Below are 24,333 nucleotides of genomic sequence, written 5' to 3'. Positions count from 1 at the left end.
GATGGTCAAGGAAAGGTATGGTCAGGTCTAAGGTTGAGTGAGACAGTTTCTTTTTAAGTTTGTTGCCTGGGGGAGGGTTAAAATATATTTGTGTGGGGTATTCTGGGCTGGGTCTTACTCTGATCAGTCCCCTTGTGGTTTATATTTGATTTTAGAATGAAATTTAGGAGTCAGTCAAAAGTTAACAAAAAGATTTACCTAGCTATAACAAGGATATTGTGAGGGGCACTTTGGTTCTAGACTCAGAAGATACTTGGGCACAAATGTCAGCTCAACTATTTACTTGCCGGATGAACTTGAGCAAATCACTTCCTGGGTTTGGTACTCAGTTTCCTCAATCTGTAAAATCATGAGATTTGAGTGATCTCTTTCATCCCTTCCAATCCTTTATTCCTACATTCTGAGAGATGGCTGCCCCTCAGTGATACAGTCATCAACATCCCTCCCAAAAGGCTGGCTGGGCAAGAAAATGCAATCCCTTCTGGTGAGGAAATGTTTGGAGCTCTCTGTAGATGGAAAGAGCTATGAACTTTCATGGAGGTTTTAATAGGACCTTCTGTTTTATGTGGGTATCTCGCTCCCAAGGAGTTCAAAGCCTTTCATAGGCATTATCTGATTCATCCTCACGCCTCCTAGTGAGGGGGTGGGGACAGGGGGGCTCATTAGAGCTGGGAACGCCTGTATTACAGATGGGAAAACTGATCAGAAATATGGAAAGTCTGTTTTGAAGGGACAAAATGACTTGCTATGTAAAACTGAGGTCCCCTATAGTTCTAAATACTAGAATACTTCTTAAAACCAGAGAAAACTGGAACCCAGAAGTCCCCACTCATGCCACAGAAAGCTTCCACAGGCTAGCATATAGATCCCTGGACATGAAAATGAAAGAAAGTCTTAGCAGCAGTAGGTACCATAAATAATGATAATGATGATGATGATAATGATGGTGATGACACATTTATATAACTCTTCAAAGTTTGTTGTTGCCATGATCATCATTGTTGGTGTACATTATCTCACCAGATCTTCACAATAAAACATGTGAAAATGGAGGGGGCTGTCTAGGGACCTATGATTTTCTCAATGTGGGGAGTTCCCTGGTAAGGAAACTCCCTCTATCAGTGCATCATCTCTATTTTAGGGGACTAGATCCTTGACTTCACTGATATAAGGAACTCCTGGTGAAGAGACTGCCTATATGTGCAGATGGTCAACTTTTTTGTAACTTGTTATCTTAGAGAGTTGCCTAAAAGAGTCCTTAGAGGTTATGGGTCTCACAGTATATATCAGATTATGACCTAAATTTCTTGACTCCAAGGACAGATCTCTACCAATACAGTATCTGCTTCTCATTTACATTCACTTATATGTCATATAGGGGTAGCTGGGTGGCACAATGAATTCATCTTCAAGTTTAAATCTGGCCTAAGACATTTACTAGTTCTGTGACCCTGGACAAGTCACTCAATCCTGTTTACCCCAGTTTCTTTATCTATAAGATGAGCTGAAGATGGAAATGGTAAACTACTCCAGTATCTTTGCCAATAAAACACCTATTCAGGTTACAAAGAGTCAGACACAACTGAAACAACTGAACAACAACATGTATGTACATATGTGGGGAGATAGATATTTTTCAAAGATGGAGTATAGCACAGTGAATAAATTGCTGAAATTGGAACTGAGAAAGACACTGGTTTAAGCTCTGCTTTAGATATTTGCTAACTGGCTCTGGGAAAATCATTTAATCTCTCAAAGTCTCAGTTTTCTCATCTATAAACTGAAGATAATAATAGAACCTAGATTACATGTGTGTAATAAGAATCAAAAGAGTTGTGTGCAAGCATTTTGTAAACCTTAAATTGTTATACAAATGTTAGCTACTGCATAAGATATATACCTTATATATGCATAAATGTATATTCTTGATATTTCAATACATATCTATGACTTTATCAATGTGGATATTCCCTCCAATGATGAAAACAAATGAAATTCACTCATGCCTGCTCATTCTCTTGTATTTCTTAATGATGTTTTTCTATAAGTAAATCACAGAGAGTTGATACACTCAACATCCTGGGATGGTTTTCCTTGAGTTTCTTGACATCATGGGGACACCAATGGAGTAAGTAGGCTACCTATTGGTATTCCCTCCCTTTGGGTGACCAGTTCATTCTTCTTCTTTTCATCATACATCTTAATACAACTTCTTTGTAATTTTTTTGTTTGTAATATGAAATAGGATAGTCACATTCATCTTTTGTATTTTCATTGTCCTTTAAATAATTCTTAACTTCAACTCTTTTGAAATTATAGTGCTCCACAACAGGTAGCTATTTAATATCACCAGAAACATATTGGTGCTAAAAAAAATGGACTTTTGTATCAGGGTGGAGTTTAAGGTCATTAAAAGAATTTTGGATCAGATCAACAAAGATGGTAGAGTGAAAGGAAAAGGACAACCAAACCCTTTCACACAATTATTCCAACAAAGATTAAAAAAGAACACTAGACCTTCAAAAAGCCAAGGAGTGGGTTAGTAGAGAGAAATAGCCAGAGGCCTGCAATCACTGGAGAAGGGGTTCAGTCACAAAGGTTCATGCAAAAATTTCCAGCAGACATTTGGTAATTGTATTAGGCTGGGGTTCCAGATCTGGAGCTGAGGGAGGCTGGTTCTATATCTATGTATTAGTAAGAAGGAACAGATGTTAAATCAGAAATTGTATCACTCTGACTTCAGAACAAGGTCTCAGATCCTCCTAATGCAGACCTGGGTTAGGTTTATAGCCAGCAATGGCGTCTTTCTGATCTTGAATTAGGGATGGAAAAGAATAGAGGCACATGGTCATGTACCTGGAAAGGGAGTATAGACTAGAGGAAAGCCCACCACTCTGCTTCTCTGACTCTTAGCAGGATCATAGATTTGGCCCACAGAATAGGTCTGGGACCTGCAGCAAAGTAAATAGGAATAGGCATATGTATCAGGGACAAACCTACAGCTCTGTCAGCTTTGAATCTGCAAGAGACTGCCAATTAGTTCTTAAGGACCAGGACTAACAGCTGTCTACTGGAGCTCCAAAAAAGAGTAAGTCTGCAATTGTGTCAACCAAAGCCAAAGAGGGGTTGTAATCCTTCAAAACTCAGACTATACCCCTGTCACATGCCAACTTGACAGAAGATAAGGATCTTAAGTGAGTTACTCAGATAATACAAATCTGACATGAAAGTGCTCAGATAATCCAAGTCTGAGATGAAAGCAAAGTACCAATTCAGCAATTCCAACTTCCTAAGAGAACACAATAGAAGTCATGAGTGTCATGCTGTAAATACTTGCTAATGTAGTGCATTTATAAGACCTACATTTTGAACATTTCTTTTGAGGTAAAAGAAATATACTTTCTATACCTGGTTTGCTTTGTACACTGAGGACATATGTAGAAGAGACCCTATTATTCCTTTTCCGGAAGTTCCTAGAAATAACCAAATCCATACTTAAAAGCTTTTACCCAGACTCAAGGATAAGATTATAATGAATTATATGAGTGAAGCTTTTGCTGTTGAATCTAGTTCACAGAACTAGGGCCTTTGGATGGAGAGTCATCCCCCATCCCTGGTTCTTGATCTTATGACCTTTGTATTTAAATGTGTGTATATAAATGCATACATGTGAATATATACATAGATATACATGCATATATCATACACTCATTTGTGTGTGTGTATAAACATATGTTTCCCCCACTAGGATACAGTAAGTTCTTTGAGAACAGAGATCATTCTCTTTTTGTCTGATGCCTAATGAAGCACCCTGAGCTGATACTTCATAAATATTTTTTGATTGATTACTTCTCCACTAGATATCCTGTTACATATATGGCTTTATAAAGTATTATCCTCCAAACTGCAAGAACTATATCACCCACTGAGTTCCTAGATCTGCTTTCTTTAAGGAGATAATACTTTTCTTGTTATGCCCAAATTCCACTCTTTGGGGGGAGAGGTTGGTTCCCCAGAAAAACACTACCAGCTCCAGTCAGCTTCTTTGATAATCAGTAAGAGTAGCCCTTCAAGAAGCAGAATGGTATAATAGAGAAAATATTGAATTTGGAGTTAAGTAACCTAGATTTGAATACTAGATCTGCTTCTTCCTAGTTGAGAAATCAAGGGAAAGATCTCTGAGACTTGTTTTCCTCATCTATAAAATTATGAGAAAAGAAAAATGTTTTTACAAACCTTAATATGCCAAATGAGTATATTATCATTATTTTATGCAGTCCTGGTTAATGGCTATGTTAGGATGGAAAACGAACTTTAATCCAAACAAATGTCAGTGTAGTAAAACAATGACAATAAGGAACACAGAGTTACATTTGTGAATCAGTGTTTCAAAGCATACAACAAAGAGTGTATCTCCTAGCTAACCTTATGTTAGCTCATTTCTATGGGTCTAACCATTTGTTTTTCTATCTTTTTAAAATCAGAAAAACCGTCACCAAGATGATGACAGCTAAACTTTCTGCTACAGCCATCTATCAGAAACACAGTGGCTTTAAGAGTTAGTTATAAAAATGAAGTTCAAATTGTAGCTCCTTGCTACTTCTGTGACTGTGGGAATAGTCCTTCCCCCTCTCTGAACCTCATTTTTCTTCTCTGTAAAATAAGGTGACTGAATTAAATGATTTCTAAAGTCTCTCCCAATTGTGAATCTCATCATCATCTTCAGGGGACTATTTCAATTATCTTCCTAATTGGTTTCCCTGATTCCAGCTTCCCTCTCTCCAAATCATTCTCCACCATCTGCCAAATTGATATTTTAAAGTCATATCATGTCACTTCCCTGCTCAAGATGCATCAGTGGCTCTCTATTGCCTCTAGGCTTAACATACAAACTTCTCTGTTTAACATTTAAAGCCTTTTAAAATCTGACACCAGACCACTTTTAGGTTGACTACAGATTAATTACTCCTCTTTATGGACCTTATTATACTCTAGGCAAACCAGTCTTCTTGTTCTTTCCCATATATTTCATTCCATCTCTTATTTCTAAATCATGGCATAGGCTTTCTGCCATCGTTGGAATGCTCTCCCTCCTCACCTCTAGTCTAGTTCCCCTTAAGGCTCAGTTCAGGTGTGACCCTCTTCAACAGGCCTTTCCTGATTCCCTTAATTATTAGTCCCCTCCTTCCTACTGGATCACTAATTTTTTTAATGTATTACAGATGTACTTTCTTGGAGCATGCTATACCCCACCTAGAAGAATATAAAGGACAACTGGGGGCACTGTGGATAAAGTGCCAGGACTGAAGTCAGGAAGATCGAAGTTCAAATCCAGTCTCAAATGTTTACTAGCTGTGTGACCCTGGCCAAGTCACTTAACCCTATTTGCCTCAGTTTTCTCATCTGTAAAATAGGCTAGAGAAGAAAATTGAAAACTATTTACTCCACTATCTTTACCAAGAAAATCACAAAGAGTCAGTCACAACTGAAGCAGTTAAATAATAACAAATAGAATGTAAACACCTTGAGAGCTGAAATTAGGCATTTCATATTTATCTTTGTATCCCCAACTCCTCCCACAATACTTGACATAATTTTTGGTTTTTAGTCATTTTTCAGCTATGTCCAACTCTTCTTGATCCCTTTTGGGGTTTTCTTCTTCAACTCATTTTACAAATGAGAAAACTGAGACAAATAAGATTAAGTGACTTACCCAAGATCGTACAGTTAATAAGTGTCTGAAACCAGTTTTGAACTCAGGAAGATGAGCCTTTCTGACTCCAGGCTTGACTCTCTACCCACCCTGTGCCCAAGTCCAAGAACTTAGTTTATAAAAAGTGCTTAATAAAAGCTGGTTGATGAATTGATCCTAGCATTTAAAAAATAGGGGGGGGGTGGTAGAGGGTTAAGCTGGTCAGGTATATATTCCCCACACATAAGAGGCCTGGCAAGTCTGTTTCTACAAAGGCGAGATTGATGATACTTAATGGGGCTGTTCCTCTGCCCTGTGATTTGGAGCACAGAAAGACTATACTGTAACTGGTTCCAGTTTGTGACAGAGATAAACTGTTGTTGCTGTTGTTATTTGTCCTTCATTCTCAAAGATGACCATGACATCAGGGAGTGATGCCATGACAAGCAAGTAAATTGGATTTAAGTGAGGAAAGAGCTCTGCTAAGTCCCTAGCTGTACTCTCTCCTCTGGAACCATCTAGATCCAAAGGTAAGATATATATCAGGATAACTGGAGATGGTCCTGTATGCAGTGGGAGACCTTGGCCTTTTTAAGTTAAGGTCTTTTCCAGATCTCAGTTTGACTGGGGCAATGCCCATCCAATGGTTAAGGATATGTGAAAAAAATGAGGCAAAGAATAGCCTCTTTTATCTATTTAAAAAAAATCAATCTTGGAGGGGGAGACCCTCAGGATTTCTGATCAAAACAGAAAGAACTGGTGTTTACATTCATGCTGGGCAATCAGGGCTCAAACAATGATCCCATGGTCTTGAGCTAGGACCTTCAGTCAGCCAGTCTATGAGAATCAGAGTGATTTGGGTTTAAGACATGATCCTTAAGAAAGAAATCCAACCCATAAACTCCAAGATATCTTTCAAGTTTCAGCCATCAAAATATGTATTCCTTGAGGCAGAGCACCCAAAAGTTAGAGTATGATACCTTAAGTGGACAAAGGGAGAGGAAGGAGGAAAAGAAAAGGAGATAGAAATGGGAGGGGAGGAGGAAAGGGAGGGAGAGGAGATAAACTATGAATGGGCAAAATAATCAGAACTGGGACATGTTCAAAAGACAATGAGCAGCAAAAGCGAGACCTTTGCTTTGGTTCAGACTTCTTCCTGGCTCAGTCCCTTCCAGTGAGAAAGACAGTGCTGTAAGAGCAGGGAACCTCCTGCCACCCATTTAGGGGCAACCTGTGGCACAGACACAGACCTCAGCTTTTCACTTTTTGCATTTGCTTTGTTCTCCTTTTAGATAAAGAAGACTAGAGTATAAGGTACTAAAATTTCCTTCAAGCTTCAAAAGGTCAGAATGGCCCAGCCAAGACAGTTTAAGTGCAGGTCAGAGTTTACAGTTAGCCAGCCCAGCAGATGGTGCCTTCCTGGAAATGACCTTCAGAACCCAGCCCAACATGAAAGACCTGAGGGACCTAGCTCAGGAGTAGATAAGATGAGGACTCATCCAACAGTGATGAGGTATCTGGGAGTGAATCTGGTATGATGAATGATATTGTAGACACTGTATTAAGATTGAGCTCACTCTCCCAAGGGACATGAGTTTAGAGTCCCATTCCATAAGTATCGTGTTCCTCATTCCTAAGGAAGACCTAGAGGTCAAGTCTTTCCCAAGGTTAACTTGAAGGAGAATACAAAGCTATTCACAAGCAGTTTTTAATCATACTAACCAATTTACATCAGCTCAACAAATATGTATTAAACGTGGGTAGGACACTCGCATCCTGGGCCATCCTATCCTTAAGCAACCAGCAATATTCCAAAGATTTAAGATCTTCTCGATACTGGAACTCCCTTGACCATACAAATCTCTGACAACACATCTACTGTTTGCTAGATATAACCTAGAGAACTGACTGTTCAGAGAAGTTATTTGTCCATGGTCACACAGTATTTGTCGGTTACGATTTGAACCCAGATCTACTTGGCTTCAAGTCCAGCCCTGTATCTCATCCCTAAACATGAGTCTCTTACTGTTTCTTATTTATTTATTTTCACTACAACATACCAGTACTAATTTTCTGTTCTTTTTCCTATTTTATTTGCATAGGGAAAAAATGATTCAGATATTTCTACTTTAAGTCTTACAGAGGCACATATTTCTTCTTCTCCTGATATGAAAAACAAACTTGTGAGGAAAGTATTTGCAGCATTCTTTTTCTTTTTTTCCCTTTTTTTTCTTTTTTGATTTTTTAAAAACTTACTTTATTCTGAACTTAAAACAAGCACACCATTTTTCTAATTTTACAAGTTTGGAAACTGAGACTCAGGGAAAGAAACATAAATATAAAAACTATCTGATTTTAGAGATGATTTCAGATTTTTGTCTTGTCAGCAACAAGTAGCAGTTATAACATAGTAGGTATTGAATGAATGACTGTTGAATTTAGGAATTTATCTAAAGTCTACTAGACAGTAAGTATCAGACCTAAAATTTGAACCCAAGTTATCTTCTCTTCTCTAAGGTAGCTAGCTGACACAGTGGACCTGAGTCAAATCTAACCTCAGACACTTACTCTGTGACCCTGGGTAAGTCACTTAACCCTGCTGACCTCAGTTTTAGTAAAATGAGTTGGAGAAGGAAATAGCAAACCATAGTATCTTTGTCAAGAAAATCCCAGTGGCATCACAAAGAGTAGAACACAACTGAATTGTCCCAACAAGAACAAGAACAAGAGCCATCCTCCTTCTATTATATCATTTCTGCTCACCCTTACCCTTCTCAAAAAAAAAAAAAACTCATGCATTAAATTACTGCCTGAGAGTCAACTTTATTTTCTTTCCTAAACCCTTCTTTCTATCTTTGCCTCTATTGGCACACTAGACTGCATTTTAGATAATTAGCGTGGTGGAATCCAGCATTTTTTTTCCCTCCTGTCAACATTTCTTCCCCCTCCCCCCCAATTTGGGGACCTGGTGGGATTATCAACAAGCATGCCATAAATCTTAAAGATCTATCCCCCATATGAATGCTCTTTAGCATACACCATGTTAGAAGAAGCATAATTAGAGCTCATTGAACTGACAGATTAATGAAAGGGACAGGAGAGGCCAGAGAGCTGTATATTAAACCTCTAAACTCAGAAAAACAATCTGGGCCCATACAGCAACATCACAAATCGTACATCTTCTGTAGCTGCACCAGCCATTTGGGCACATAAATTCTTAAATGTTTATCCATTTTATGGGGTATTGGTGTTCCTTTCCCAACTGTACTTCACTATAAATGATTCTGGGGAGAGTTTGACTCTCCCATGACCTATGAAGTACATATATGTGAAAAGAGAAACACTAGCATTTGATGGATGAAGAACAAGTCTCTAATTCAAGAAGACTTGGGTTCAAGTCCCATTTCTAACATATACTAACAATGAATTTGAGAAAGTCACTTAATTTATCAGCCCCCCCCCCCCAGATAATTCTGGAAGAATCTTAAATTACAAGCAGGTGTGGATCTGCATTGAAAGAGCAAATTTCCTCTGCAGGAGCTTCTTATAGCAATGGGATAGCATGCATACTCCTGGTGGGAGGAAATTGCTTTGTAGACCCAATTCTTTTATCATTCTAATTCAAGTGTCTTCATCTTGTCCTTGATGATATAAGAGACCATGCCAGATATCTCACTAAAATTTGTGTTCATATAGCATTTTCCTCATCTAGCAAAATAGTATAAAGTCCAAGTTCCTTAGCTTAATTTCCTGATCCTGGTTTTTTTTTTGTTTTTGTTGTCTTTCAGTCATCTTCAGTCATTTCTGATTCTTCATAGCTTCATTTGGAATTTTCTTGGCAAAGATGCTGGAGCAATTTATCTTTTTTCTTCTCCAGTTCATTTTACAGATAAGGAAACTAAAGTCCACAGAGTTAAGTGACTTGCCCAGGGTCCCAGATTTAAACTCAGAGAGATGAGTCTTCCTGATTCCAGGCCTTGTGCTCCATTCACTGTACCACAAGGTGTCCTATATATGTATGTGTGTGTGTGCGCATGCACACATATATACATATATAATATGCATACATGTGTGTTATATACATGTGTGTACACATGCATGCATGTGTGTGTTTCATATGAGTATATATGTATAGAGTATTAGGGTTGGGGGAGGTGTGTCCCAGATATGAAGTTTCATTTGTATAGGAAATTCCTAGTGTGTAAACTTTTTCCTCCAGTGTAGGACAAAGATTCATGGGTCTTAGAAAGTTGTCTGCCCAGAGTTTTAGTGACTTAGACACAGCCAATATGTGTCAAAAGCAGAACTTAAACCCAGATGTTATTGAATTCAAGACTGGGCCATAAAGAGTAAAGAATATATTTGTACAAAAATATTTTTAACAGCTTTTTTTGTGGTAGCAAAGAACTGGAAATCAAGGGGATGTCCATCAATTTTGAAACAACTGAACAAGTTGTAGTATATGATTGTAATGGAATATTGTGCTATAAGAAATAATGAGATTATTTCAGAAAAACCTAGAAAGATTTACCTGAATTGATGGAAATTGAAATGAACAGAACCAGGAAAACATTGTATACAGTAACAGTAATATTGTACAATGAACAACTGTGAATGATTTAACTCTCAGTAATACAATGATCCAAGATAATACCAAAGAACTCAAAATGAAAAATGTTATCTGCCTCCAGAGAAAGAACTCATGGAATCTGAATACAGACCAAAAGCATTCATTTCTTTTTGTCTTTTTTTTTTTTTGCACATGTATAACCTGTGTCAGATTGTTTACCTTGTGGGGGGTGCAGAGAGAAGGAAGGTATGAAGAGAATTTGGAACTCAAAATTTTAAAAACAAATGTTAAAAAAATTACATATAAACAGGAAAAATAAATTATTTTTAAAAACGTTTTTAAAGACTGGGCCATAATACCTCTCACACACATTTCTTATTTCTAATTTTCATTTTATTAACTGACATTTTATCACTTCTACTACCTAATTTACTTTTATATTATTTTTATCTTTCTTTGTGCCTTCTCTCAAGGATGTATTCTATATCCCTGGAAAAGACTTCCTTCTTCCTCATTTTCTCCTCCTCTTCCTTTGAAATCTTTCTTTCCTTGCCCTTCCCACTGGTTTCCTCTTCTCTTCCTTAAAAACATTCTCCCTAATGGTGTCTGTCTTAAAGTCTCTGTCTCCCTTCTAGGGGATAGTGTTCAAGGTGTCTCTGCCTCATCTGCCCCCCCCCATTCTCCCCCAAATGAATTTGTCTTCAACAGGATTTTTGGAGATCATATTTAATATATCTTACTTCAAAGTAGTTTTTTGTTACTTGCTCCAAATGCTAAAGTTTATATAACCGAGAGATGATGATGATGATGATGATGATGATGATGATGATGATGATGATAACTAGCAGCTAGGTGGCACAGCAACAAGCCTGGAGTTCAAATCTGGCCTCAGACATTTTCCAGCTGTATGACCCTCAGTTTACTCTACTATACAATGAATGGAGAGAAGAGAACAGCAAACCACTCAGATATCTTTGCCAAAAATGAAAACAAACCCAAATTGTTTCTCAAAGAGTCACATATGACTCAAAACAAAAGTATTTATGGAGCAGTTTTAAGATTTATAAAGTATGTTATATACATTAATCTCATTTGATCCTCACAAACTTGCAAAGGGGGTGTTATTATTAGCCCCATTTTACGAATGAGAATATTGGGGCAGGCATAAGTTAAGTGACTTGCCCAGAGTCCCACTGTTAGTAAGTATCTGAGATGGGATTTTAACTCAGGTCTTCTTGACTCTAGCACTGTTGTCAATAGAAATAGAAAGCACCTCCAGGATATTATTAGTACCCTCTAGATTTCTCACATGAGGGTAAAAGCCTGCCAGGAGCTGATTATAGTACTGCATTTTTATTTAATTTGATTTGATTTTGTCTTGACCTAAGTATAAGCCATTGCACTAATAAGATTATTCCTATAAAATTTCATTTGATTTTATTCAGGCAACATTCTAGCCTGTCAGGATCTTTTGGGATCTTAATTCTGCTGTCCTACATATTAGCTAACCCTATTCACATCATCTACACATTTGACAAGCAAGCCATTGATAAAAACTATGAACAACACAGGACCCAGGACAAATCCCTAAAGGTATTCCATTAGAATTTTCTCTCCAGGTTGGCATTCATTCATTAATCAATGATCTTTGGGTATAGTCACTCAACTAGTACTGTATCCACATAAATATATTCATTCTTACCCATAACTGTTTCATATCTACAGCCTTCTCTTTCTCTAACAGCCTTTTAGTAAAGCCCAACCTTTTTATTCCATCTTTCAAGGTCTTCTGTCATCTGGCACCTCCCTACTTTTTCAGCTCTTCTTATACTTCTCCCCTCTGTATATTCAAATCTCTAGAAAAATGGTCTACTAGTCATTCTCAAGATTCATCCGACACTGTTCTATTACCAATCATATGCTATCACCATTCCATTTCTATCTGAAATTTCTATTGAAATTCTATCCATTTTTCAAGACCCTACTTACATCCAATAGAATATAAGCTCCTTGAGGGCAGGAGCTATTTAATTTTTGTCTTTGTATCTCTAGCACCTGGCACTTAGAAGGAATTTAATAATTATTTGTCGGCTAAATGAAAGCATGGAGAATTAATGAATAATTAATTTAATGAATGAATGGCACCTCTTCTGAAATGAATTTCCTTATCCTCTCTCTCCAGGTTGAAAGCTATTTTTTTATCCTCCTTGGATGCATTAGTTGAGAATGGGGCTTGTGCCATAACTATCTTTGCATCCCCATTCTTGACACATGTTGCTTTATATACAATATACATGGTAGGTATTTAATGAATTTTTATTAAGTTGAAGTGAAAGTACATGGAATTCTAATTGTACCATTGTTTAGTCTATATTTCAGTTATATCTGACTTCATTTGGGATTTTGGCAAAGATACTGTAGTGATTTGCTATTTCCTCCTCCAACTCACTTTATAGATGAGGAAACTGAGACAATCAAGGTTAAATGACTTGCCCAGAGTCACATAATTAGGAAGTATCTGAGGTTAAATCTTAACTCATATCTTACTGACTCCAGGTCTGGAACTCTATCCACTGCTACATTATAGTTATGGTGTTTTATGTTGCATTAGAATTAGTTTTGTATAGCTTGGATCTACTCTTAGATGAAATTCTATGTCTAATTTACCTTGGTACCTAAGTGTAAATAGGTGATTAATACATATTTATTTAATAAATTTAATAAATAAACTATGAATAAATTTAATAAACATTTACTAAATTGAATTATGAGATCATAGATGTAGAGCTAGAAGAGATCTTAGAGGCCATTTAGTTCAATCCCCTCATTTTAAAAATGAGAAAATAGAGACAAAATGACTTGCCACAAGTTCACAAGCATAGTGGGCATAGGGCCAGGATCTGAACCCAGATACTCAGTGTCCAGTTCTAACTCTCCTTGCACTGTACCATGCTGCCCTAGATGAGGGAAGTTCAGCTATAGCATTTCCAGACCCAGGAGCCATCCAGATCCCAATTTAAAAGGGAAAAAAATGTGCCCCTGGGAAGGAGTCATATCCTAAACTCATCGTTAAATGGTGAGAGGGAAGTGTGAGTGATGAAAATAGCCAGAAAATATTATCCTTGGGTGAATTGGGATTGCTCTAATGTTTAATTGGGCCTCCTGTGAGATCCTTAAATCTGCAGGCAAATATTGGGGGTGAGATTTCAACCATAGTGGCCCCCAAATGGTATTACCGTCACTTTCATTTTAGTGGTGGCAGAAAGCCAGAACATTTGCTAAAATATGTGAACTATGGGGTATGTGTGTGTCTGTGTGTGTCTGTGTGTGTGTGTGTGTGTGTGTGTATGTGTGTGTTTTAAAGTTTGTATGTGTGTGGTAGCTAAGATGATGGAAGTATGGTGTATGACAGGAATATTTCAGAGAACAGGTCATTCAAAAACCAGAGGCTGGAACTAGTGAAGTCTAATCATCTAATGTATGTAGAGATGATGATTTCCCCAAATATAAGCAGAACTCTACCTGCCAACCTGCAGAGTTGAAAAAAAGCTTCTTCTAAACTCCCAATTAAGACCAGACAGTCCCTTTTGTTAAATCAAGTCAATAAAGAACTAGTCTCTTTAAAGTGTTTTCACTTGATTAGTATGACACTGTTGAACTCTGGCAATACAAAGAAAGGCAAAAACACCCTCCTTAAAAAGATGGAGCTCTTTTTCTAATGGGATAGGCAAATGCACATATAACTATAAACATAAAAGATATCTATGGCATAAATGGTTAATAATCTCAGAGGGAAGGCAGCAAGAGGGACTATGAAATGTAAAAAGACTAGAAAGATAAGAAAGAATCAGATTTTAAGGGCTTTAAATGCCAAAGGTTAATTCTGCATACAGGGAAGTTTGTCTGGATAGGAGAGATTTAGCAAGATGGACTCTGGACTTGGTCATGGACAATTCATAGACTCTGAAGGTGGGAAAGATTTAAGGAAGAATAACACCTCTGGTGAGAGAGCTTGCTGAGCCCTTTTCAAGGCTGCTCATACACATTTAAGTGTCCACCTTTCCCTAACTCTCATTTGTGACTCCAAGAAGCTACAGCATGCTTGACAGCCACAACACAGGAAAACCATCATAGCAGATGGGCTAAACCAGGTTGAGGGTAACTGAGAAATAGTAAACCCATTGGTGAGTTAGGGAAATGTCTACTTCAAGTATGTGAAGACTTCCCCCAGCAGAATGTACAGATGAAAACAATTTGTTCCAATGGCCATGAAGACAGCTGAAGCAGTTGCTGTGGAGGACTTAAAGCTTGGTCAGACATCAAAGATGCCAAAGTCATCTTCTGCATCATGAACTATCATCAGTTATCTTAACTTTGGTCCTGCCACTGGATTTTGATGTTTCAAGAAAAGAAAGTGAGATTGATGACTTTGTGTAACTCTGCCTCTCTTAAATCTTGGAAGTCAAGACATTGCTTATGTCATTGGTCCTTGTGTTAAATGAAAGACAAACAACAATTCCAACTCACTGATTTCATGAGGAACAGTTAAGCTAGGCTCAGTGGATAGAGCACTAGTCCTGGAGTCAGGACTCAGGAAAATCTGAGTTCAAATCTGGCCTTAGACACTTATTGTATGATCCTGGACATATCACTTTAACATTGTTGGTCTTAGCTTTAGTAAAATGAACTGGAGAAGAAAATGGCAAACCACCACAATATCTTTACCAAGAAGCCTTTTGAATATGGGGTCCATGGGATCATGAAGGGTCAAACACAACTGAACAACTATCTTTATGGACAAGGAAATCAAAACCAAGAGAGATTAGATGACTTGTCTCAGTCATTCAAGTAGAAAATGCAGGGATTCAAACTCTCATCTTCTCACTCCAAATTTGAACTTTTTTCCATTATCCAGGGTTGTCCCTCAGTCATATTTTTAAGATAAGGTAACTTAAGTATAGTAATTTTCTGAGTAATATCCAGGCATTTGCAAAGATTTTCCTTATCCCTGAAATCTAGGTTCTCTCTGTCAAAAGCAAAAACACAAAGCTCCTAAGGCTTTCCATCCCTTACCTCAAACATTAATCCTGACCCCTCCCATCACTCCAAAGCAAATAAACTGATGGGATCCTAGAGCAAAAACTGGAAAGGAACTTAGAGGCCATCTAGTCCAACATCCTCACTTTTCAGAAGAGGAAACTGAGGCCCAGATGTTCAGTTATTCTCCAAAGTACAGCTAATAATTGATGGAGACAGAATTTTGAGTCCAGTTCTTCTGACTCCAAAGTGAATCATTCCATTATGCCATAGAACCATGCCTTTAAAAAATTATATAAGTACATAAATATTCACCTATTGATATATGTCTACATCTACACATATTTAAACATATTATAGACATATGCATATTTTACATAAAATATATTATATGTAAAATATATATTATATATCATATATGTATAAAGATACACAAACATATTCCTTTTCTGTTCCCTGTAATATAATTAAAGAAGACATCAGAAAATAATTTTAAATGACTAAGTGTGTGTGTCCTCACACACACACACACACACACACACACACATGCATGCACAGGAAAGATACAGAATGGATAGAAGACAGAGGAAGACACAAAGAGAAAGACAGAAAGATAAAAACACAGAGAGAACTAGCTAATATTCTGGTACCAAAAGGAAGTAGCACAAAATATGCTATTAGAGTAACTTTTAAAAACAAATTCATTTATGGCAGAGAGAGACCCAAGATCCCACAAAACAAGAAGGGGAAGGGTAGAGATCCTAGGACAGAGATCAATATCAGTCTTATGACAAGGAAAAGGGGTTAGGGAGGGGGAAGGCAGATCTGGCCAGGGGAAAACTAATAGTGTACTGCTTAGGAAGAGAAAGAAAGGGGATGGGGGGGAGGAAAGAAAAAACATCTGATAGTGATTTGTTTGATTATTCGTTGATTATTCTTTCTGCTAGGTGCTAAGTTCTGGCATTTGTTTCTCTACTGTTTTAGGAATCTATTGTAAGAACCCTTTAAATTTTGGTACCCTGGACAAAGCCCAGGTTGCCTTGCCCTAGTTACAGATGAGAGAGAGAGAGAGAGAGAGAGAGAGAGAGAGAGAGAGAGAGAGAGAGAGAGAGAGAACTAGAATGTTAGCTCCATGAGGAAAGGGACTGTTTTTCATTTTGTCTTTGTAGCACCAGTCCCCAGGAGTTATTGTTGTTTTGTCCAACTCTTCATGACCCCCATTTGGGAATTTTGTGGCAAAGATACTAGAGTAGTTTTCTATTTCCTTCTTCAGCTCATTTTACACATCAAGAAACTGACTTAAACATGGTTAACTGACTGGATTACTACAGTTAGCAGGTGTCTTAGGCCAGATTTGAAATCATCCAGGGTTGGTGTCTATCCATGCACCCAATAGTAGCATCTAATAAATGTTTAATGATTAATTGGTAGATTAGATAGATATATAGACAGACAGACAGACAGATAAGATAGATAGATGATAGATCATCAATAGCTAGATAGATAAATAGACAGAGACAGAGTGACAAGAGAGATTCTTCTTGTACATTTAGCTTTACAAAGCTATGAAAATAGATGAGTGAGGTATTTCGGGTGTGTAAGTAAATCTGGAAGAGTCTGAGAGTAGATGTGTTTGCTAGTGTTTTAGGAATATGTATTATTGGAAGTACTTCTATATTGTGTAAACAGTTATCAAATTAATGAGAAAGATACAGTTACTCCATAAATCCAAGTTACACAAATTACAGTCATCAGATCAAGATGACAGTAGTTAAATATGAAATTAAAAGTAGATATTTTTAACTTTTTTTAAAAATGAGATCTTGACATTGATCTGTTTTCAAAGTTTTTTAAAAAATTAGTTTTTCATACCTTCAATTTTCCTTATGTTTAAAAGATCACCCCCTGAAAATAAGAGTAGTAATTTGATTTGGCTTGATTTTTCCATTAAAAAAAAAAGACCAAATCAGATCTGAGGAGTAAGGCCTCCACCCATCCTGCTTGGGTACCTCTACTACAGACAGGCCAAGAAAGTTGAGGCTGACCCAGGTGTTTACTTAAAACCGTACTTCAAAAACTTAAAATTTAAAAAGACAACATCAACAACAAAGAATTAGATGTTAATTTCTTTTCTTCCTTTAATAAAGCAAGAAAGAAACCACCAATTACTTCACCTGGCATGTGTGCTCCTGGTGAGTCAGTCCAAGAAAATTGTTTAAAAGAAAATTCCCCACCTCAGTTTTACCTCTAGGAAATTCCCTTTTCATGGGAATGAAAATCCCAGCTCCCACACCCACAGACCTAGGGACCTTGGCACTGGGGACACAGGCCCAACTCTTGGCCTCCCTCTGAGTTGTCAGTTCCGAGGCAGGCAAATGCATCCTCCCTAACCAGATCATATTTTTCAATCTGAGTATTTTTATAGTGGGGGCTTAAGCAACTTCCTCCATTCCTGGTGTTTCTTTTAATTTCTCCTACTTGGGGGTGAAACCTCTTCAGGGAGATCATAAAGAAAATGGGAGAAATAAATAACCAAGAAAAACATTTCTCTTTCCCTCCCCCTGACCCCCCTGGTAAGCATCCCACCTCAAGTCACAAATGTAGGGTGAGTTTGAAGGGTCCAGGATTCCGCCGGGGGCGCAGGCCTGCTCCCTCCCCTACTCCTTTGAGTTTCATCTTTCAGACCACAGCTCTGTTCCCCTGCCAACTTGTTGGGAGTGTTTAGTGACTCGAAGACTGTTGCTTGCTCTCTTCAGAACTTCACACTTCATTTTTCCAGATCTCTGGGAGTGGCAGCAAATATTTCACCAGCCTGGTTTGCTGGCTACTGCCATAAATCAGACTTAGGGCTCAAAAAAATATCCAGGCCTGTCAAGGCATTAAGCTTTTATTTTCTGACTGGATCCAGGGGTAAATGAGAGCTTGTATTTTCCTTTAAAACTGGAAAGGGATTTTTTTTTCAAGGATTGTTGCTGGATGATTGCCAGCTGCAAAAGATACAATGCAGAGCGTAACTGGTTAGGAGAGATTTGAAAAAAGTCTTAAGTATGAAAAATGGCTTTTCTTAAAGGTTGTTCAATGAAACGCAAAACAGGCCTTGAATTTCGTAAGGTTCTTTATTTTTTAAGAGCAGGATTGTTCCCAAGAAGAGCATTAGGAAGTGGATGGGGGGAGGGGGGCTCTTTTAGAAATATGAATTATTATTTGTTATGTTTGCTTTCCTTCTTCTCCCCCTCTCCATAGCCTTCTTTCTTTCTGCATATATACAGATACTTGGGATTTGTTCATTAGTCAGTTCCTGCCCCATCATCATGGCTAACATGACAGCAAGAACAAACAGACTGGACAGTTTTATGTGTTGTATATTAATTGCTCCATAATTTAGGTTTAAAAACTAGGACAGAGAAGGCAAATCCATGCAGAGAATAGGTTCGGCTCACGTTTGCAAGGTGCAAATCACCTTTCTCATGAGATCACTTTTCAAGGTCACGGATCCCAAATACAAACTCAGAAGGTTGAAAACCTGATGGCAACTGGAAAATTCATGAAGTTGGAACAGTCACAGTGCTGGACTCAGAAGCTTCCAGGCTTCTGTTGGGAAAAATCAACCAACCAATCCATCAACATATATCTATTTTTCCCATACTCCATGCTGTCAGGGAATCAGATACAAAAGTGAGAGACTATCTGAGCTCAAGGAGGTTAGTTTCCTTCAAAGTCAGGTTCAGATATCCCCTTCCATATGAGACTTTTCCTAATCCTCTGTCCCCAAGCGGCCAGGGCTTTTACCTCAAAATTATTTTATCTTTATGTTGTATGTATATTTTGTACATATTTATACATATAATTTACAATATGTAAATTACTTATACATATATGTGTATACATGTGTTCATAGCATTTATGTATATAAACATAGATTTGCTGTTTTTTCAGTCTGGTCCAACTCTTCATGACCCCATGAACCATAGCACTCCAATACTGTTTATGGGGTTTTCTTGGCAAGAATACTGGAAGATTTGCCATTTCCTTTTTTCAGTAGATTGAGGTAAATAAAGGTTAAATGACTTGCCCAGTAAATCTGAATCTGGATTTAAGTTCAGGTCCTCTTGACTCCAGACCTATTCTATTATCTACTGAGTCACCCAGCTACCTTATAAATTTATATACATATGTACACACATACACACATACACACACACAGTTATGTACATATAGAGAAAGAAATGGCAACCCACTTCACTATCTTTGCTAAGAAAACCCCAAAAGGGGTCATGAAGAGTTGGACACTACTGAAAACTAACTATAAACAAACAAGTATATGAATATGTATGTATATATATAAATATATACACATACAATATGTTTTGTGTGTAAATATATATATATACAACACATGTCTATGTTCTATGTACTATACACAGATACTGTAAGCATACACATATGTGTTGATATGCACACACATACATGCTGTTTCCCTTAATAGAATGTAGGCTTCTTGAGGGTAGGTTCTGTTTCATTTTTGTCTTTGTGATCCTAGTACCAAGCACAGCTCCTGCTGATGAAGGTAAGTTCAGTATAAATGCTTTTATCATCTGGTTGATTGAAGATAATAAAGGTCTGCTTAAGATTAGCATAGAGAAGGTAAAGGAAAAAAATTTGCTATGTTTATTCAGTGGGAATCTTATTACACTAATGTCCAAAATTTAATTTCAATCAGAAGCATCAAATGAGATTCCATGAAACTTTTCCAAGTTTCTCCAAGTTCTAAGAGCTGTCTTGGGAGGGCTGGAGGGGGAAGAGGGGAAAGAAGGAGATTTGATTTGGGGAGGGGAGGGTGGGTAGTGAATAAATAAAATGGACCTCTGTAACCAGAGGCATCAAAGTAGTCAGATTTCAAGCCCCGTGAAAATTTGCAAGAAAGCAAAAAACGAACACATTTTAGTTAGTGGAGAGATCTAATTTTGAAGCCAGGATGTTGGGGATAAGAAGGGTGGGGCTGGTGGGAAAAAAATCAATGATGCAATCAGATGAGGTAGCTGGGCTGGGAAGCTGATATGTTTATGTGTTTTTAAGAAGGCACATCCTGGTTTGACTTTCTAAGGATTCCCACTGATTATTCCTCTGCCTTAGTCTGTGTTTGGGCTACCTCCCTCTTTACCCCATATTGGTTGACTAGTTAATCTAAAGGCAAGGTGTTACTAAATTAAGCCATTCTTCCTGGGTGGGGCTCAGTTACTTGTTTGGGTTTTTTTTTTGGGGGGGGGGGGTATTGGATGTTGAAAAGAAGCAAGGAGCTTCTTTTCCCGCCCAAAAGCATTAGTGAGTCAATAGTTAAATTCTACTGTAACCTTAAGATCTGGAAAAATTCTTGTATTAAACATATTTAATCATTTCTATGATTAAACTATAAGAAAAAATAGTTAGACTTTGCAAGTGGACCTTGCAAATCATGGTTGAGTTCCTACTATGTGCAAAGTATCACAGCAAATGCTGTGAAGGAAGAGAAATAAGGATTTATATAGCTCTTTCTTGGAGAAGGAAATGGCAAACCACTACAGTGTCTTTGCCAAGAAAACCTCAAAAGGGGTCAAGAAGTGTCAGACATGACTGAAAAATGACTAGAGAACAACAAAAATAATGCTTTCTATGTTCAGAGAACTGTGCTAAGCACTTTTACAAATATTATCTCATTTGACCCTCACAATACATTTTACCATCAAGGAAACTGAGGCCAGCCCAGGATCACACAGCTAGTTATTGTCTAAAATTGGATTTGAACCCAAGTCTACCTGACTCGAAACCCCGCAGTCTATCTATCCACTGCACCACTTAACTGCCTCTTATCTTGTGGAAGACATAAGAATACAATGTTTCTTGGTAGGTTCTCCACAAGGACCATACTATCTAGAAGCAGAAATGCAATTTTTATATGACTGTGGGCAAGTTGCTTAAACTACTTAGGCCTCAGTTATTTCATCTGCAAAATGAAGAGATTTGGACTAGGTGGTCTCTAAGGTCCCTTGGTGCTCCAGATCTATGATTCTTTGATATTTATCCTAAGAACTATAAAAATAGAAAATGACTTTTTCTAGGCATTACCAGTTATGACTAATAATAATAAAATTGGCAAGTTACTTCATAGATACCTCATTTAACTCTTATGACAACCCCTGTGGGGTAGGAGCTCTCATCCCAGTTTTACAAATGAGGAAACTAAGTCTGAGAGAGCTTAAGTCTGTATCTGAAGGAAGATTCAAACTTCCGAATTCTTAATCCAGCTTCCTATCTATAGGCCAGGCTGACTTTCAATTAGTCAGCCAACAATCATCTATTAAGCAATTGCTATGTACCAAGCACTCACTCTGTTGAGCAGAGACAAATGTAGTAATCTCATCTTTTAAGGAGCTTCTGTACCATCTGGGAAGATTAATAATAGCTAGCTAATAACAATTGCTAAGATGTATATGCACCTCATAACTCTGAAAGGTAGGTATTATTATAATTCTCATTTTACAGATGAAGAAACCAAGTCAGAGAAAGGTTAAATGACTTACCCAAAGTCACACTAAGCATCTAAGGCAGGACTAGTTTGAACTTGAAACAACTGAACTCAGATCACAGAAAATAACTTTGTTATTGTCTCAGAAAACATTTCAGAATGTAACATCTGCTATTTAATGTAAAATTTATGTCAATGTTGTTTTCTTCATTTAAATATAACTTTTATTAATTTAGTTCAATTGAACAATTATTTAGTGCTGGGGGGGGTAAAAAGCTGGATATGATATGAAATAGATCTTGATTTCAAGAAATTTCACTTGGGGAGGGGCCAGTTATATGGTTATATGGTACAGTAGATAGAGTGCTGGTCCTGGAGTCAGAAAGACTTATCTTGCTGAGTTTAAATCTGGATTCGACATTTACTAGCTGTGTGACCCTGGGCAAGTCACTTAATCCTGTTTGAGTCAATTTCCTCATCTATAAAATGAGCTTTTGAAAGAAATGATAAACCACTCCAGGATCTTTCCCAAGAAAACCCCGAATGGAGTCAAAAAGAGTCAGTCACAACTGAGAAATGACTGAACAACCACTAGGGGTAGGATCAAGAATAAGAAGTCAGATGCATGTAGATAAGAGGAGGGAGACATTCATTCTTTCTACTTTGTATCCACAGCTTGGAACATAATGTCAGGCCCACAGCAAAAACCTAATAAAAGTTTATTGATTGATTAATGAAAAAAGAAGAGTGAAAAATGCAAAAGAGGAGTCTAAATAATAAGTTCAAAAAAATTTGAAGAAGGTGAGACCCCTTACAGAGTAGCCAGTATGACTAAAGAAGCAGAGAGGGCAAAATGAAAATAGGGGAAATTAAAAAAAAAATAGTCCTGGCTGGTTTAGAACATAGTGCACCCAAAAGGGAATAACACATAAAATCAATTTTGCAGAAATCATAAGGACTTTGAAAACCAGGTTTAAGGATTTAGATTTCATTAGACAACAGAAAACCACTGAAGTTATTTCATTCATTCATTCACTAACTTATTTGTTTAAGTTTTGGAGTGACAAGATCAAAACTGTCCATTAGGAAATATTCAGGCACTAGAGTGAAGAAGGGTGACTCAATGAGGAGATAAATTGGTGGCAAGAATGACAATTAAGATACAGGTGCAATCATCTTTTGTTGTTGTGTTTTATGGAAATGATTGTTTTATTCCATAAATTTTAAAAAATAATTTTTTTAAGAAAGACTATTTCAAAAAAGAGGAAGTGAAAATAGAGGATTTAGAATCAAGAAGGTCAAGGGCTCAAATCCTCAGAGACAAGACGACCCCAGTTCAAGCCCTACCTCTGACACATATTACCAGTATGACCATAGGCGGGTCACTTAACCTCTCAAGGATAAAGACAATGATCTGATTATAAACTGAAGAGAAAGTGCTGATCTGCAATGATATAGGGAGCTTACACACTGGAAGTTCTCTAAGAATCAGTGAAATCACAGATTTGGCTTTCACCCAATCCCCCTGCTTTCAAAAAAAAAAAAAAAGTCTTTTACAAACATCAAAATCAAGGACCTGATCTAGTATTTACATGGAAGGAATAGACAAGTTGAGTGGTCAGATATAAGACATTTTTCAAGACAGGAATAATTTCTCTACCCTCTTTCCATTCTTGCCATCCTCCCACACAAACCAAGGTAGTTCATTTCCTCACCCTTTTTCCAATTTCAATTATGTTACAAAATTACTGAGTGACCAACACATTTCTCTCTCTGTCTCTGTTGTCTCGGTGTCTCTGTCTGTCTGTTTCTCTGTCTCTTTGTGTGTATATGTCTCTATCTTTCAGTTTCTCTTGTCTCTGTATCTATGTCTCTCTGTCTGGCTCTCCCTCTCTCTCTCTCCACATTCATTTTTCCATCCTAGAAAGGTTGTACATAATTCCTGTTCTCTGACCATGTATCCTTGGGAGGTCCCAAATATTCCCAAAGGAGTCCATGAAGGCCTCTGAGCTGCTTGGCAAATGGTTCCATATAATCGCACGGTTATTTAATATAATCATCACATAAAGTTGACACAGGGTTATGCAATGCTAAATCCAACTATTACTTGTTCCAAATTTTCTCCAGTTCCTTCTCCTTAAAGGGCAATCCACATGGGACATCAAACTGTCAGAATTCTCCCTATAATCTAGGGCTTATAGAGAGAATTTTGAACAGCTAGGTAGAAGCTGCCAGGCTTGCAGAAAGGCACCAAGCCAGGTGTATGCTTTCCCAGCCCTGAAAGCTGGTAAGAATCACAGCAGATGTGTATGTGAAGAGGCAAGGGTGGGGGGGGGGGAGGAGGCACAGAGGAGGGGACAAAAGATCTATTCATCCTATAGACTTAAAACCAAAATTAGGAATGTTTTCACCTGGAGGCAAAAATAGTTGAATGGGGGCAGAGAGGAAGCCAAGAGTGGGAACTTACTGTGAAAATGCCCCAAGAATAGGGAATCAGGGAAAGCAAGGTCCCAAAAAAGTGTTTATCAACAG

At 37.6% G+C, this 24,333-nt stretch overlaps 1 protein-coding gene across 1 annotated transcript in view; it reads right to left on the bottom strand.

Moving 5' to 3' along the window:
- Positions 1 to 24,333, bottom strand: part of RUNX2 (RUNX family transcription factor 2) — a 459,712-nt gene that overhangs the window by 122,225 nt on the left and 313,154 nt on the right. The window lies entirely within an intron of this gene.

The sequence above is a fragment of the Macrotis lagotis genome, chromosome 5, assembly GCF_037893015.1.
Source record: "Macrotis lagotis isolate mMagLag1 chromosome 5, bilby.v1.9.chrom.fasta, whole genome shotgun sequence".
NCBI classification, from domain to species: Eukaryota; Metazoa; Chordata; class Mammalia; order Peramelemorphia; family Peramelidae; genus Macrotis; species Macrotis lagotis.
This window is presented reverse-complemented; position numbering and strand designations above follow the sequence as displayed.